Below are 16,387 nucleotides of genomic sequence, written 5' to 3' on the forward strand. Positions count from 1 at the left end.
TGGTTTATTTGAAACAGGTTGAGAGACTAGTACAACGAACACCTATGTGCTTCACTTTCGTTCACCATTCTTACATGTTTGCAATATTTCTTCTATATTTCTGTACGTATTTATATACCTTTTTTTTGGCTGAACCGTTTGAAAGTAATTTGCAAACATCTTGACACTTCACCTCTAATTACTTCAGCGCGTTTCTCTTTAGAACCAGGAGATACTCCACGACCACAATAATACCGTCATGCACAAGAAATTTAAAATTACTATGATGTCATAAAATGTGTAGTTTATATTCAGATTTCTCCCGTTATTTCCAAAATGTCTTTGTAGCTTTTAAAGAAAAACCCAGGATCAAATCACGGATTGATGAGGCTGCGTTTGTCGTCCTCTCCTGTTTCTGCCAGAGAGCGCCCTTCCTCCCTCTGCTCTCGGCAGAGTCCAGCTCCCCGCATTACACGTTTTCCGCAACCTGCACTTTGTTTCCTCACGTCAGAATCAGATAAAACCTTTGACAAGAACGCCAGTCAGTGATGCCGTGCGTTTTCCTTTGCGGGCATCAGGAGGGACGTTGCTGATGGTGCCGTGTCGGATCGATTGATGAGGCTGGCGTCGGCCAGGCCTCACCACCGAAAGTCCCCTTTCCGCTTCTCAGTGATGGCGAGTCGTGACGCTGCTCTGAGACCCCACAGCTGCCCCTCCCCAGCAATTCCCTCGGGGAGGTTTTGCTGTCCACCCAAAATTCTCCCCAGACTCATTAAATTGGAGGTCGAAGTAGTGATTTTTTAATTCTATCATTCCTTTGTCACAATAGAGTCATCAATGTTTTTATTAAAGGTTTTATAATCCAATGATTATACTTTTGAGGGCACTATGTTTCAAAATTTGGCCTCAAAATAGGAACCTCTTCAAACCAGCGTAGGTGTCCTGTCTACCTGTTCCCACTCACGCTGGACACGTCCTTGCTTTCTGGGAGAACAAGATACTTCAGGCTCGTCTCGTACTTTGCCTGGAATCAGCCACGACTCCGAGGACCCTCCTTGGTTCCTGCTAGTGGGGACTGTGACCTACAAACCGAGATCCGAGCGCAGGTTTTCCCAGGACTGTCAAGGTGTTGTCCTCCGAAGCCCCCCAGCGAACAGCGCTGGGACTGTGTGGGTTTCAGTGCAAACACGCTGTCCGAAAGCAGAGACGCAGCTTTAAAAGCACACTCTGAGCCGTCTTACCCCCATCCTTCCCTCATCCGCCGCGGCACTACCCACTCCCTGCAGAAGGTGGCTTCACTCACTTCGGAGGAAGCCCATCCGTGTGGTGCCTTCCTATTTAGTTTTTTGTTTTTTACAAAATAAGCAAATACATAAATATATTTTTTACTTCCTCTCACGTCTTACACAAAAGGCAGCATTATGTCTAAATACACATACAGTTGTCCCTTGGCATATTTGGGGGACTGGTTCCAGGACACCCCGTGTAACAAAACCTGCACACGCTCAAGTCTCACAGTCAAGCCTGCGGGATCCGCCGGTGCGGAAAGCCCGCCCTCCTCACAGGCGGGTTCGCATCCCTCGAACACCGCGCTTTCCACCTGCGTATACGAGGGGCCCTGCGCAGTTCGAACCCGTGTTGTTCAAGTGTCAGTATTTGTGTGTGTTATGGACACACTATGCTTCATATATAGTCTTTTAGTGAAAAACTTAGAGTAAATCTGGAACTACCCAGCGGCATTTTATAGAGAACTTCCTCGTCTTTTGGGGGGCTGCGCAGCGCTCCGTTGCGTAGATACTCCGCAGTTTAGTCGGCCAGTCTCCTATGCGTAGCATTTGGGTTGTTTCCAACTACTGGCTGTACAAGTAATGTCACGAGGAATAACCTTGTATGTGCTGTGTTTGTGAAGGTGTCTCTTCAGCGTAAACTATTAGAAATAGCGTTTCTGGGTCAGAGAGTAAATGCGTCTATGGTTTTGCTAGATAATGTAAATTATCTACAAGAGTCTGTCCGTGTTTTCTTCCCGCGGGCAAGGTACAAGAACACCTGTCTCACCAAAGGAGTGCGGTGTCCAGCTTGTGAACTTTTGCAAATCTGAGGCAAAGGAGGCATGCCGGAGTAGTTTTCAGTGTGTCTTTCTTTCCAGGACTATGTTTAAGCGTGTTTTCTGTGAGCTATCTGTACTATCTTTGTCCTTTTCTCTAGACTGCATGTACATATAGTTGAACAAAACCTCCTCTTCTCTTTACTTGCTCCTAAACTGTGAGCCCACTGTGGATCCCTCCATATGCCGTGGCCTTTGCATGTGAACTGCCCCTGCAACCCTCCATGCCTCGCCAACTCCTAATCATCCAGCAGAGCCCCGCTCAAATGCCCCTTTCTCCTTAAAGGTTTCCCGATTTTCTTCCTCCACCTCAGCCTCGAATTGCAAGTGCCTTTCCTGGGTCTCAAATTATCCGATTCAAATTTGGCTAAAGTTATGTTCGGATTAATGGGTTTTGCCAATGGGATTTCATGAGAAGCCTCGTGTGAAGGGCTCAGCCCTGGGGATATAAGCCCTTTCGCAGGCGGGAAAGATAAAAGAACAGGTTAGAAAGCATGTACATTCCTGTTGCCATACAATTTAAACTAAACGCTCTATTTTGCTACCACGAAATCGAGTTACTGTGCAGATCTCCCTATTGTAAAGAGCAAAAATCTTTCTTTTCATATTGAAAGATTTATTCCAATAATTCTAAGAGCTGACTTGTAACCTTAATTTACATATGTGTGTTATAGGAACATAACATACACATTTCTCCGAAAATTTGTTGTAAAGAATTGTGTTTATTACATTTTAAATCACGCTTGTCATAAGAGAGTAAATTGCCTCCTTAACAAAAAATAATTAACCCACTTATGACGACCTCAATTATTTCCTTTAATTATAATTAACCAATTACCATGTCAAAACTGCACTGTTACTACTTTAGGAACATTATTTAAAAGCACTCTTTCCTGCCTAGGTTCTATGCAAGTAAAAATAAGTAAATATCTCTCACAGATGGATTTTTAAACACAGCACAAATAGCGGTCATGACAGGGCGCTAAGGAATAGCTACAAGAGAACGGGAGTGGGAGGAGGGCGCACGTAGGTGCTTGGATGCCGGCCCAGGTCAGCTGGGATTTGGGCATTGACCTGGGTGACCATGTTTTGTCCTCGCAGGCTGGACATGTGAGTTACATGCATTAACTAGGATAAAACAGTATTAATATAAAATAAATCGGGCAAATTCAGAGGGTTATTTCGAATTGTTTAGCGGCTGTATTTTAAAGTACAGAGGTGGCCAAGTAACACATAGATAAGCATGTCTCCAACTCTTTCTCCAGCAGACACACCCCAGGGGTGACAGGAGGCATCCGTATGACCTCACAGTCCCTTACAGCAAGGAGAGAACACGAGGGTGGGTGAACCAGGGAGGCTTTTATTACACAGACATTGGCTGCATCCTGGGAACGGAAAGACAAAGGCAGTAATTTACAAATCTTAGCGCAGTAACAAAACATCCACCTCCCAGTTGTCTAAGACGAACCATTGTGCTGTGTCTCTGGCTGGGAGCTGCCCCCGCAGGCCAGGCCTCTAACAGGAAATGATAAAATACGTGCATTGAGTTACATAAATCCTTCAAATGATTTCACATTCAATGTTTGCAAAAGTTCTCCTCTCTCTCTGTCCTCTCTCTCCCTCCCCACCTCTCCTTGCAGACCAGGAAAGAGCACGCCACGCCAGCCCCCAGGAACAGGCGGCTTGTTTCACGCGTGGTCTCAGTGACATTTCCAGCTTCTCAGATGGGGACAGCAGACAGGAGCCCATACACAGGCCCCACTGCCTTCACGGGGAATTGATCACTGCGCTGCCTCAGAACAGTCAATAAACTGTCATTTCCTCGCTACGCGTGGGACACACGTGCCCAGGCAGAAACTGGGAAATTTCAAGCACGTGCTGGACTCAACTTACGCTTCTTTCGACCTCGTCTCCCGATCTCTCCTGGAATTCGGACGCCGGAGGCAACCCGAGGTGCGGACGCTGCTGGGGCTGAGTCTGCGCCAGCCACGGCCCCTACCGTCCACCTCGCCCGCGCGCTCTCCCCACGCCAGGGGGCGGCAGGGGGCAGAGAGGCAGGAGAACTCGAGGGCGCACAGCCTCTGCTGCCCAAAGTCCCGTCCCCTCCTGAAGACCCTGTGATCAGGCTCTGTCCCCAGCCCCACAGGGAATGGCCCTGCCGAGACTCGTCCCCAGTGTGGGCGCCGCGGCCGTCACCCCAGCTCTCCCGGCTTTTCCCCCCTCACTGATTCCCTTGCTAGATTCTCCCCCTGCCCGAGCCATTTTCCATCTTGCAGGGACCCAATTTTCCTTTCTGAGGCCTCTCTCTGCCCTCATTTATAGCCTCTCTCGAGGCAGACTTGTCAAGTTCCACAACTTTACATACAATTTTCTGTTGAGGAATCCCAATATCGTGCCCCAACCTCCCCCGTGAAGATGCCCAGCTGGCCTCTCGCCTGCGTCATAACATGCACCTTACGTTGAACACACCCCAGACAGGGCTCTGGATCTCCCACTCACGCCGACCTCACTCCCATCCTGCCCCTCTCAGTTAGAGACTGGGACGCTTCCTGCACCCGCCGTCCCCTCACCCCCCACTTCGAATGTGTCAGCAAGTCTGAGGCTCCAAGTCCAAAACCTACTGGGACCTGCCCCTCCCCATCCTTCCCGGATGCGGGACAACCTCCCGGCTGACCGTCCTGCTCCTCCACCCACAGCCTCGTCTTCGAGGAACAGCTGGAGTCAATGTTAAAGGGAATCGGATCAGGAAGTCCCTGCTCGACATCTTCAACGGTATCACTGCCTGAGTTGTGCCCCCCAAAATTCATGCATTGGAGCCCTGAGCCCCATACCTGGGACTGTGACTGTGTTTAAAGACAGGACCTTTTAGGAGGTAAGTTAAGTTGAGGCCATGAGGGTGGGTCCTGATCCGGTCTGACCGGCATCTTTATAAGAAGAGACCTGGACACACAGAGGGACCCCCTGGATCACGTGCACAGAGGGGCGACCACGTGAGGACACAGTGAGAAGGTGGCCGTCTGCAAGCCAAGGAGGAGAGGAGCCAGCCCTGCCGACACCTGGATCTCAGACGTCCAGCCTCCAGAGCTGCCAAAAGACAACCCCATTGTTAAAGCGTCCAGGCTGCGGCACTCGTTCGGGCAGCCCCAGCGGACAGTACAAAGCGCTGCGGCTGCACTCGGGGTGAGTCCACACCCCGCGCCATCCCTGCCCACCTCCCCGCCCCCTTCCTGCCTCTCCACCTGTGTTTGTCTTTGCTACGGCTCTGTCTCAGTCCACTGGAAAATCAGCACAGAACATGTACCGTCCGTCTGCTCACTCTGAATGTCCGTCTAATAAAGCGGTGCCTGGCCCATGGCAACTCGGTTCGCATTTGTGAATGGATGGACGGATGCATGGATGGATGGATGGACGGATGGATGGATGCAAGTCCCATGTTGCCAGATCTTAGGACTTTCCATAGGGAACCATGTAACTGGATTTTAATATGAAACTTTACGGTTCTTAAATCATAAATGTGCCTTGGTAGAATTATAAGTTTCTCATAAGACAGTATTCCAGCTGGTAAGTGAGCAAGTGCCAAAACCAGGGCCCGCCATGTCGCCACTCCTGTGAGTTCAGGGATCCAGGCAACGAGCAACAAGGCTACGGTTCTGCAAAAGGAGAGACACCCAGACACTGCGAGGGCGCAGCCCCGCCTGCAGGGGTCTTATCAAATCAGACAAATAAAAAATCAAACCTGGATATAACTAGAAAGAACTGACAAGTTACAAGGGACAGAGGAACATGCTCAATGACACAGCAAGGAAGCAAGCTGTACAATTCAGGATGTCGGAAGCACAACAGGACCAAAGATCCAGTGTCTGAAACCGATAAAGATGAGGAAGGAGACCACAAACCCCATGAGTCTTCAGGGACACATCCACCAGCCACGGTGCAGGGACCACACCCAGAGCCCGATTCGAGCTGACTGTAAAGATCAGACAACTGGGGAGGGGGAGACTCGGCATTTGGCGTAGTGAAAATTATCATTACAGTTTCACGCCCTAGAAGGTTTCGCAGTATGTGCGTGTGTTTAAAGGCGACCTTACCCTTACAGTCCCTTCTGGAAGTAATTGTAGCTGACACGCCATGACAATGAACGTACAATCTGGAGAGGGTGGGCGCAGAGGAGGGACTGGGGCGTGATGACAGCTTCTGTGAGTGACACTTGTGGAGGCCGCACAACGCGGGCGAGAAAGTTCATGGAGCTACTCCCTCGACTTCTGCAGTTGCTCCAAACTTTCCAAAATAAAAGCTACATATAATATAAAAGCAGAATCTACATGAACAGGCATTTCACAGGAGAGAAATCAAACATGGCCACTAAAATCTAAAGAAATGTGACCTTTATTTGACCGGGGAAGTGCAATTTATGCCCATTCAGTTGGCAAAACATGAGGAAATGTCGCTATGCGAGTGTGGAGAAGGCGCAGAGCCCGGGTAGCTGGCGCCGTGCTGTGGGGACGGGGCTGGGGCACCGATGAGGAAGGCAGCTTGGCGCTCTCTCTTAGGGGCGGGGGTGTACGTTCTCCTCGTGAATTCCACTCAACGAGTCTGTCTCTGGTGCTGTGTGTGATGTAGAAGTGTGTGCATGCGTACATACGTGTCTGTGTGTGTGCCCTTGCACACACACGTCTTCACATCCAGGAGAAACTCCTGCCCACATACTCCAGGTGCCGTATAAGAATGTTTGTAACGAACGAATGAGGCGAAGGAGGGCTGCGTGGGCCACAACTGCCGTCGCACCTGGCCCGTCTCTGCCGGGGCCGGGGTGGCCAGGAGAGCCCACGTGGCAGGGTCACCGCCAGACCGTGGCCCGTCTGCCCGGCAGCCCGGCGCTACCTCAGCGGGTGGAGCTTGGTGCGAGTCTCACTTTACAAGACGCTGGGGACGCACTTCCCCACTTCCCTGCGGTAGTTTTCACTTAAAAGGAAGCTTGAATACCTTGAACGCCTAATCTGGCCCGAGCCAACTCTTTCTGTGTGTGTGTGCATGTGTGTGTGTGTGTGTGCGCGCGCACATGTGTGTGTGTGGGTTTGAACCTTCTAGAAAGAGGAGAAATCCCGCCAATACAGCAGCAGCCACAGGGTCAGCACGTCGGCTTCCCCAGCGCCCCCAGCCCCGCCGAGCGGGGTCCTCGCCAATCCCCACCCCTAACCCCGGCCGGCAGCCCCAGTCGTGAGTCTCTCAGGCCAACGCGCTCCTCCCTCCGGTGTGGCCTCTGGGGAGTGAAGACCCTTCGGCCTCGGCCCGGCAGTTCCCTCAGAGCGCTCTTTCCCACAAATGAATAAAAAGCGTCTTTAGACCCTTTCAAACACGCCAGCCACTCTCGTGATCAGGAATCCACTTCGAAGCAAGAGCGGGGAGGACCCTCCCGTGAATGCAGGAGCCTGAGCTGTGGTGGCCCTGGCGGCACGTGGAGGGGGCACTGTGGCCGCAGAGCACAGGGCAGGGCCCCGCGAGTCCAGAGACAGACGCGAGGCTGACCGTGCGTGGCGGCTGTGACTCGGGGGCCGCCACCGTGCAGGGCGGGCGGCTGTTTTGAAAAGGGATAACTTCGACCTCTCGTTCCGAGATAAAGCCCCGAATGAGGAGGAGCCCCTGGGCCAGGGCGGCCTCCCCCGTGTGTGGGCGCCGAGACCCCGGCAGGTTGTCCCGCTCCATTTGGGCTATGACAAAACAGCGCAGACAGGGAGGCTGATCGGCAACAGAAGTTTATCTCTCACAGTTCCGGAGGCTGCAAGTTCCAGGCGTGGCAGCTTCCACGTCGGATGAGAGCTGCTTCCTGTCACGCACGGCGTGTTCTCGCTGTGTCCTCACCTGGTGGACGGGCCGGGGCTCTTTGGGCCTCTTTTATGAGGGCACTAATCGCAATCCTGAGGGCTCCCCGCTCATGACATAATCACCTCCCAACGGTCCCACCCCTAATACCGTCTCCCCGAGAGTTAGGGTTTCAACATAAGTGTTGGGTGGACACAAACATTCAGACAGAGCACAGACGACACGGCCCCGGCGGGAAAGAACAGACTCTGCCATCTGCCTGTCACCTGCGGTCCTACCTTTCACACCAACAATCGTGCGTAAAAAGTAAAGAAAACCCGATTAAATTAGTCTGGAAGAATGAATCGAGGCAAGTATAACAATGAGTCATGAAAAAACACTTTGGACATAAATAGATGTTCTCTTCTGGCAAATTTTCTAGGTTGGTGGGTATGTGAAGTTTTACTAAGGAAAACTGATATAAATTTTATTAAGCAGCTGAAATAACTAGAGCATAGAATATATTTTTCCACATTTTTCCCATCTTCCTTCAAAGGAACTCTAGGTTAATGTATAGTTCATATTTTAAATCTAGAAATTGATATGAGGTTTTCTGCTTGTTCTGAGGAAGTGGAAAAGCAGAAATACGCGGTTACTATTTCGACTTCTCAGTTATGTTTAAAATGTTACATTATATTGTATACAATCAACTGAAAGCATTTGTCAAGTTCCTATTATGTTCTGAGAATTTTGCTAACACTGTGGGACCCAGAGGTCAGGGCCCGGGTGCTGGGATGACCTAAGTCAGGTTCACGTTGCCCACAGCAACGCTGTGATACGTGCGCAATTGAAGGAAGCGTCCCCTACCCTGCCGCGTGCAGACTCGTCGCAACGTGGCTCTTATAAAGGCTTAGCTGGGTAAATCACTTTCACTAAAGACTGCCAGAAAAATGTTCTACCCATTCACTTTTCTACGCACTATAAAATTGGCCCCTGAATTAAGTTAGAGTTATCACAGGGCTCCAACGTGTACCATGTTGCCTAGTGTCCCATGAAACTTCGACCTTAGAGAGCTCAGAGTCGAATTCCAGACCCGCCTCTAACACAGAAGCAGAGTAGGATGGCGGTTACCCAGGGGAGAGGGCTGGGCGGATGGGGAGACGTGGGTCAAAGGGCACAAAGTTTTAGTTACGCAGATGAGTAAGTTCTAGAGATCGTGACAGTTGTCAGAATGAGAATGGAATACCTCATGTTAAGAAAATCCTACAGACAGAGCCCAGGAAGGCCCTGGAGGGAAGGTTCTGGGCCTGAAGCCCGATAGCAGAAAGGACTCTGCAAACCCACGGCCTCGCACAATGGCGGCCGCAGCCGCACGCACAGCAACACTCCTGCAAAGACGTCTGCCCAGCGAGCGTCCAGCCAACCCTGGGCTCGTGTCACCTCGTGACTGACCCTCGCAGCCAAGGATAATTATTTCAGAAGAATTTCACCATCCTTCTCATTTTTCCCTTTAAAAACCTGTGTTTTCCTTTACCCTCCTGAATGTGCGCGCAGCTTCCTACGGAGGGCGTGTTCCCACTGCAGTGCTGTGTTCCCAGGTAAACCTCACTTCCTTTGAGAGGCCTCTCCCTGTGTGCCTTGTAGGGTGACAAGATCTAGTGTCTGGCATGGGGACTATAGTTAATAAGACCGTATTTTATACTGAAAATTTTCTAAGAGAGACTTTAAGTGTTGTCACCACCAAAAACAGGTAATTATGTGAAGAGACGGAAATGTTAATTCTCTTGACTGCAGTAGTCGGTGTATGTGTATATCAAGACCTTACACTGTGCATCTGAAATATACACAATTTCAACAAAACTGTGGGGATAGGCCGGTGAGTATTTGTCTTTTGTTTTACTCTCGGCCTTCATTGTTCTGTCACCCTGATCCAGCTGTTAGTCTCGGTCTACTCTGTGGGGAGCATTTCTAACAAGCTGCCTCAAAGTCCTCTGGGAATGTGGATCGGGTACAAATACATAGTCGTACAGATGCAGGTACGCTCTATACAGATGCAGGTACCCTCTATACAAATGCAGGTACGCTCTATACAGATGCAGGTATGCTGTTAGCAGAGAGAGCATTTGGCCAAGCACACTGGACAGAATTTGCTACATCGAACTACAGAAACATGCTGGGGGCAAAACGAGTAAACTCCGTGGGAAAATCTCCTGATGGAAACGGGGGTGCTGAGTCTCTGCCTGCACCCAGCTTCAGCCCAGGGCTGACGCCAGTGTGGGTGGCGGGTCGGAGACTGGTGGTCAGAGTGGCCACCTGCAGAGCCTCTTCCAACCACTCCCCTTTCTCCTGGACTCCACATCCCGCCCTTCCTGCTGGGGCGGAAATTTTTATTGGTCGCACGGTGTGACGGAGAAAGACTATAAGGCGGGTACCAGATTTCTGGCTTGCCCCTGAGAGAGACTCGGAAACACCTTTAGCGATTAAAGGAGAGAGAGCAGACAGGAAGAAGGTGGGTGGTGGTGGGATTTGCCAAGCCTGGGAACACAGGAAGAAGGGCAGGTGAGACTTGGCATGTGGCAGGTGGTGTCCGGTGCCCTCCAGTGGGGCAGGGGCAGAGATCAAGGCTGGTGACACACATCTGGACTCAGGCACACAGACAGCAGAGGCTCAGCAAGGATTTGAATCCAGTTTGAGGCCATTCCTGGCGGCCCCCAGGGACAGGCACAGAACCCCCAGGAAATACTCCCCTGGCCACGTCATGATGCCACCTCTACAGACAAAACACAACACAGCGCCGAAGTATAACAGCCCCAAAGTGGGGATTTTGTTGCTGTGTTCTCTGTTAGGTCCACCTATGTAGAGAGAAACTGACTGCAGCCTGAAGACAAATTTCTCTAAATCCATCTCTTGAGAAGCGTGCTGGGAATCCTGCAGTGTGTGCAATTCAAACGGCAAAAGATGTGTAAGACCCAGACAATTGACGGATTTGCTACTACATTTTTGGCCTTGATGTTCCATGTCGTTAAGTTGAGTTGACTGAAGAAACAGTCTGAATTAATGACAATCATGAATCACTGAAATACGTTTAAAGTAGATTTATTACTTGTAGTTTTATTACTTTCAAGCACTCATCATTAAAGGAACTCAATGCTAGAAAAGAATTTTTGAGCCAACTTTATCCACAATACCTTAAAGAGCAAATTTTATTTATAGTGTTCACATCGAAATGTCTCATTGCAAATAGCTCTTGCCAATTTATCTGAAAACAGCTTGCTCTCTTATGTAAGAGCAACTTCATTTATCTAATTAAGATGTTTAGCAAACTTTGTCTCCTGCGATGATGCAAATAATCACACCAGCAGACGTTTATTGAGTGCTTACTATGCGCAGGCAGTCAGATGCACACTTGCCTGGTGCCGCCCCATTTCCGCCTCACAACCATGGCGGTTACCCAGGGGAGAGGGCTGGGGCGGAGTAGACACAAACATTATCTCACAGGTGTTGACACTGAAGCTTAGAAAAGGTGGACGTGGTGAAATAGACCCACAGCCAAGTGATCTACCGGCAGAGACCATTCTTAACCAACAGAGCAAAGTGACAGGAACAGCAAAGATTAAACTGCCACGGCAATGGTGTTCATGACTGAACGTGGGTTTTTCCTTTACCATATGATATTTGAAACTGTAAATCTCCAGCGTTTACATTTTCTAAGTCATATTTATTGACGCAGAATTCACCCATAGGACAGTTCACTTCCTTTGAGTGCACAGATCAATGAATGTTGACAAATTTATCCAGTCATCTAACCACGGTGACAACCCAGGTGTAGCACAGATACAGCACCCCTACCCCAAACACTTCCCGCCCGCAGCTCACGTTGCTGGAAACCACTGCTCTACGTACATAAGTGGAATGTACAACACGTGGTATCTGCGGTCTTCACTTAGCCTAAAGCTCTCAAGATGAGCGCGTGTTGTTGCACACGCCTTGGTTTGCTCCCGTCATTGCTGGGAAGTGTCCCGTTCGCAGAAGCGTAACGCAACTGTGTCTCTGTTCACAAGTTGATGGACATTTGAGCAGGTTCCAGTTTTTTACGATTATGAGCAAAGCTGCCGTAAATGTCCACCTTCGGGCATTTTTACGGACAAATGTTTTTATTTCTTTTGAGTAAACATCTAGGAGAAGAGTTGTCGGGATTCGTGGGTGCTTACCTTGATGAGACACCGATTTTTCACGGTATCTGCATCATTTTGCGTCCCCACAAGGGAAGAGAGTCCCAGCTACTCCACGTCCCTGTGAGCACGTGACGCTGTCAGACTTCTTAGTCCCCGCTACTCTAGTAGCTGTCGTGGTGTCTCCTGGTGGTTTTAATTTGCATTTCCTAAATGACCAATCACGTTGAGCATCTTTTCGTGTCCTCTTTTGCCATTCGCATATTTTTGTTAAAATGTCTGTTCAAATCCTTTGCCCGTTTTTATTGGGCGTTTGTCTCATTTTCCAGTTGTAAGGTTCCTTATGTAATCTGGGTAGAAATCCTCTATCAAGTGCGTGTTTTGCAAATGTTTTCTCCCAGTCTGGCCAGTCCTTTGACTTTTCTCACAGTGTCTTTTGAAGGACAGAAGTCTTCAGTTTTTATGAAGTTCTGTTTACTTATTTTATTTTACAGTTCATGCTTGTTGTGTTCTACCTAAAAAAAAGCTTTGACTAAATTAATTATGTTTTCTTCTGTCAGTGTTGTTGTTTTAGCTCTTACCTTTAGGTCAATGGTCCCCTTCTAGTCACTTCTGTAAATGGTGCAAGTATCAAGATTTATCTTTTTGATCATAAATATCCAATTGTTCAACACCATGTGTTAAGAAGGTGATCTTTCCCCCCACCGAACTCCCCTGGCATCTGTGTGAAAATCAATTGTCCATAAACAGGACGGTCTCTTTCTATTCATTCCATCGACTGATACGTCCGCTTTCGTGCCAGTACTGTGCTGTCTTGACCACTGATCTCTATAGAACAACCTTAAAACACGCAATGTGAGTCCTCCAACTTTATTTTTCTTTTGCAAAGTTGTTTGGGCTATTCTATGTCCTGTGAACTTTCATATAAGTTTAAGAATCAGCTTGTCAAATTCTATGAGAAAAAGTGCGGAGATTTTGATTGGCCTTGCATTGAACCCCAAACTCAGTTTGGATAATCAGCAACTTAACAACGTTGTGTCTTCTGATCATGACCTCGGCATTCCTTCTTCATTACGTTAGGTCTTCTTTAATCTCTCAGCAGCATTTTGCAATTTTCAGCATACAAATCTCGCACATATACTATAAGATTTATCCCTAGGTGTTTAATGATTTTGGATGCTATTGTATATCATTTTAATTTCAATTTCTAATTTTTGTTACCTATATAAATACAACTGACTTTTTCATTTTTACCTTGTATCCTGCAATCTTGCTAAACTCATTAGATTTAGTAGATATTTTTGTAGATAATTTGTTAACTCCTATGCAAATAATCACGTTGTATACAAATAAGTGCTGTTTCTTTCTTCCTTTCCAATCTGCATAACACATATATATATATATTTGCCTTATTGCACTACCAATAATTTTCAGTATAATGCTGAATACAAGTGGTACAAGTGGACACTGTTGTCTTGTCCCAATCTTAAGGCAAAAGCATTCAGTCTTTCACCATCAAGCATGCCGTTAGCTGCGGGTTTCTGGAGAAGCACTGTACCATGTTGAGGACATCCCTTTCTATCAATAGTTTCGAGAATTTTTCTTAGTAATGATTTTGATTTTTTTCAAGGGGTTTTACGCAACTATTGAGATAATTATGTTTTTTTCTTTATAGTCTATCGATATGGTAAGTTATATTTATTTTCAAGTGCTAAACCAAATTGCACTCTTGGGATAATTTCTACTTTGTTATGATGTATTATTCTTTTTATATATTGCTGGATTCAACTTGCTAATATTTTCCTAAGGATTTCTAAATATATGTTCATAAGAGACATTGTCCTGTAGTTTTGTTTTGTTTTGTTTTTCCTTGCAATCTCTTTGGCTGTTTTTGGTATCAGGGTAATTCTGGCTTCATAAAATGAGTAGAGAAGAGCTCTGCCCACTTCTATTTTCTGGACATATTTGTGTAGAATTGTTCCTATTTCCTCCTTAAATGTTTGCTAGAATTCACTAGTGAATCCAACTAGTCTTGAAAGCTTTGCTGTGGGAAGGTTTTCAACTACAAATTCAGTGTCCTTAATAAATATAAGACTATACAGTTTAAATATTTCCTATTTATCTACATTTGAGTTCTCTGATTTTGTCCATGGATGTGTGCAATCTGTTAATAAACTCATTAAAGAATACCGCATCTCTGGTATCACTATTAAAAGTTTCTGACACATCCATTTGACTCATCTGTATAGTTTTCCTATTTTTGCTCAAATTCAATATCTGTTCATGCACATTTTTCACTGTTTCCGCTAGATCTTTTACCATAATAATTATTTTAAAGTCTGTCTGTTGGTTCTTGTGTCTGAGTCAGTCTTGGCAATGGGCTGTACTTTTTTGCTTAGTTTTTGTCTGTCTGTTTGGTATGTGTCTTTTAATCTTTCACCAGACGCTGGATCTTGTGGCAGAAGAACGTTAGAGACCTGCGCCCGAAGCTGGCCGCGCCACTGCTCCCGTCAGTCCCTTACAGCTGGGGGCTGAGGTTACCGAGTCAGCAGCTGACCGGCTCGGGGTTTTATCGCTGTTACAGTTGCCGGCAGCGTAACGGAGTCCTCGATTCCTCCCGTGGCCTGAGGTGGCTTTGCTGTGCTTACTATGGGACCGGGGTGCCAGGGAGTTTTTCAGCGTCCCTGCTCCACCCTCAGCTTGCACCTGGCCATGGCCACCATCTCGTCACACCCTTGCCTGCCCCCCCGCCCCCCGAGGAAGGCTGGTGTTGGCGTTTCTACCGTGAGGCTCGTGGTGAGACCTGGGGGCCTCCCGTCCAGCCCATCTTAGAGGAGGCCCCGTCCTCCCCGGATGCCGAGTGCTTTGCGCCTCCGTCTCCTGCAGCTCAGCTGGCTTTCCCTGGACCAGCGGTAGGTGCCGCTGCCTCCTGCTCAGCCGTGGTTTACAGCTGGGGGGTCCCGACCATCCCAGCACAGCTGGCTTTAGCATCAGCGTCTCCCCGCAGGCAGGGTCCTTCTCCCTCTCCCAGTGGCCGAGGGTACTGCATCGCAGGAGAGAAAATCTGGGAGCTGCGTGGGCAGCACGTGGCGGGGGGGGGGGGGCTCCCGCAGGTCCTGCCCCGCCCGGTCTTCCTCACACACCCGCGGTGAAGGTGAAAGTCCAGGGCGGGGCTGGGCGGTGGGGAGCCCCATGTCTGGGCTGCAGATTCCGGGCTCTGCGTGAGTATCGCCCACTCCGCCGCGTCTCTCCCGGCTCTGAGGGCGGCCGTGTCTGCGGCGTGTCACCTGCCACAGGTAAAACTGTCTCGCAAAGGCTCCTAGGACAGTTCACCTGGGGCCCTGCTCTCTCATGCGTTCAAGAAAAAGTATGATTTTGAAGATTATCGGACCTTTCCCCTTGTCATCCATGTTCTCATGGCTTCTACGTCTGCAGCGGAACTGGAACGCCGGTTTGTTGTTGCTGTAGCTGGTTAGCGGTTCACTTAACCCAGCCAGGTACCTTTTCTCCTGGATTAACACGAAGCCTTCACAGGAGAAACGGAAATTAAGCAGCAGAGTCTTTTCTCATTCACAAGTGGCTTACGAGCGAGTTGTTACTCTTGCATTCTGTGCGACTCACACACAAAGGCAATGTCAACTTTGTGCATGAGCAAACACTCATCGGCAAAAGCCGCGGGTCACGAGCTCAGACGCCCTGCGTGGGGATGGGGGACGCCGAGTCGCAGGCCCAGCGGCTCGGTCTCTAGAGCCCCGGGTGAGGTGGTCAGCGGCTGGTGGTGTTCGCCAAAATGGACCGTCAGCAAGCAATGCCCTGTCCAACACAGGCGCAATTTAGTGGCAATTGATTTTTTCAAGTAATATAACGTGGAGAAGTGTGGATAGCTTCTAACTTATACAGTGAAGTGACTTTGACCTTCCTGACTCAGAGGTTTGGGGAGACAAGAATGAAAGGAAAGCGTCAGCCTGTCAGTGGTAGCAGCCGCGTGCTCATGCCAGCAAGTGTTCTTGTTTTTGAGAGAGGCATATTGAAATATTTAGGAGTGAAACGTTTTATGGTTTATATACTTCACCTAAAAACACTTTAGTAAAAAATATTAACAAAAACCCCCCAAATCAACAAAAATGTGGTTTTGGGAGTTAGTTTCCAAAGGTGCCACCAAAACGCTCCAGGGAAACAAAGGTGCGATGTTTCCATTTCCTCATTTCACCCACAGTACTCTGACGGTGTGTGGCACTAACGTGTTGTGAGTTCTCACGTGACAACACTTCCTTATTATAATAAAAGGCCAGTAGTTGCTTTCTGAGCCTCAGAAGCTTAACTGATCACTAAG

Source organism: Propithecus coquereli, unplaced genomic scaffold (assembly GCF_000956105.1).
Source record: "Propithecus coquereli isolate 6110/MARCELLA unplaced genomic scaffold, Pcoq_1.0 Scaffold601, whole genome shotgun sequence".
NCBI classification, from domain to species: domain Eukaryota; kingdom Metazoa; phylum Chordata; class Mammalia; order Primates; family Indriidae; genus Propithecus; species Propithecus coquereli.